Consider the following 2,052-nt stretch of genomic DNA (forward strand, 5'->3'; position numbering starts at 1 on the left):
ATGTATATATACAAAAAAAAAACCAATCCCATTTACCATCGCAAGAAAAAAATTAAGATACTTTGGAATAAATTTAACCAAGGAGGTAAGAAACCTGTACTCTGAAAACTCCAGAACATTGAAAAAATAGATAGAGGAAGATTTAAACAATTGAAAGAATATACCATGTACATGGATAGGTAGAATCAACATCATTAATATGTCCATACTACCTAAAGCAACCTATGGATTAAATGCAATCCCTGTTAAAATACCAATGGCAAATTTCACAGATCTAGAACAAACACTCTAAAAATATAAACAAAACCAAAAAAGACCCCAAATAGCCACAGCATTCTTGATAAAGAAGAACAAAGTTGGTGAAAACACATTACCAGATATCAAGTTATATAACAAAGACAATCTGGTCAAAACCACCTGGTACTGGCACAAGAATAGGCATATAGATCAATGGAACAGAACAGAGATGTCAGAAATAGATCCAAGACATTGTTCTCAATTAATATTTGACAAAGGAGGCAAGAGCATACAATGAAGTAAAGACAGTGTCATTTTAGGAAAACTGGAAAAGTTCATGCCAAAAAATGAAACTAGGCCCTCAACTTACACCATACACAGGAATAAACTTAACATAGATAAAATACCTAAATTTAAGTTGTGAAACTATAAAAAAATTTAGAAGAAAAGATAGGCAGCGAACTCTCAGACATGTCTCCTAGCAATATGTTTATGGATACATCCCTTAGGGCAGTGGTCAGCAAACTCATTAGAAACAACTCAATCATTGGCCATAGGGCCCCGCCAGCCCGCCCTCGGGAAGCAGCACGGGAGAGGACCTCTTCGCACGGACTTGCTGGTGCTTTTGCTGCTGTCCATCATCGTGCTGTCAGGGTCCAGCTGGTCATCCAATGCCTCGGTGCCCCTCAGCGAGTTGTAAGCCTCCAGCTGGGCGTCCAAATCCTCCGCAGGCATCTGCGGTTTGAACTGTGGCCAGTGCCCCAGCTGCCTCCTAGGGCGCCTCTCCAAGTGCCACTGCTGAAGCCACCAGATCCTCGGTTTCTGGTCATCCTGCCGCTGTTGACACTGTGTAACGGCCTACGCTGCATGTCTGTCTGTGAGGTGAGGAACTGGATGTCGAGGGGGCGGCCATCTAAAGGGATGCCATTGTACTCTTTCATGGCAATCAGGGCATCTGCCTTCCACTCAAAATGCACCTGGGCTGTACCCAGGCTGCGACCTCAGTGGTTGTAGTGGAAAGTGCCTTCTTCAGAGGCCCGAACTGGGCAAACAGCTGCTGAATGTCCGCGTCGGCCACTCTGAAGTCCAGGTTAGACAGCAGCAGCTACGCCCGGGTCACCACGCCAGCACAACTGTCGAAGCCCCTGCCGAAGTGGTTGTGTTGCCACTCCTGGGGAAGCTCTCTCGGACTGATGTAGGGCGCCGGCTGGTTCCTGCCTTGGCCGAGGGCCACTTCATATCAGGTATTCTCCCTTTACAAGGGGCCATTTGAGAAGTTTACTTGGGGGGACCAAGTTGTAGAAGTCGAAACATAGGTAGCAACGCTCCAGAAAAGCTTGCAACTAGAGACAGCCACAATCGGAAGCATAGCACAAAGGCAAGAGAAGGAGAACAACAGTGCTGCAGGAGATGGTAATGGAAGTAAACATAAGGAACATCGAAGGCAGAAGGAAAAGAAGGCCTTCTCAACACAGAGTTGTTAGAACCTTATGGAAAATCAAGAGAACCTACAAGTCCAGTGATGAGATGCCTCCCAGGCCCTCCCACCAAAAACATCCAAACACACACACACACACATACACACACACACAGACACACACACACACAAAACAAAAAAACAAAGAAACTAAACAAAAACAAAACCAAAAAAAACCCCAAAGCCCTCCTTAAAAAAAAATAAAAAAACTTAAACAAATACCCTCACACAGCTACAACATGTGCGAGTATGCTGATCAGCTTTTCATGCGCTGACTATGCACCCAGATGCAGCTCAGCTAGTATCTAAGCATGGCCTGGCATCATCCAAAAAGGAAA

At 44.9% G+C, this 2,052-nt stretch overlaps 1 pseudogene; it reads right to left on the reverse strand.

The window, feature by feature from the left end:
• Positions 1-972, reverse strand: part of LOC106695204 — a 64,681-nt pseudogene extending 63,709 nt beyond the window's left edge.
• Between the last annotated feature and the right edge of the window lie 1,080 nt (positions 973-2,052).

The sequence above is a fragment of the Myotis lucifugus genome, unplaced genomic scaffold (assembly GCF_000147115.1).
Source record: "Myotis lucifugus unplaced genomic scaffold, Myoluc2.0 scaffold_942, whole genome shotgun sequence".
NCBI classification, from domain to species: domain Eukaryota; kingdom Metazoa; phylum Chordata; class Mammalia; order Chiroptera; family Vespertilionidae; genus Myotis; species Myotis lucifugus.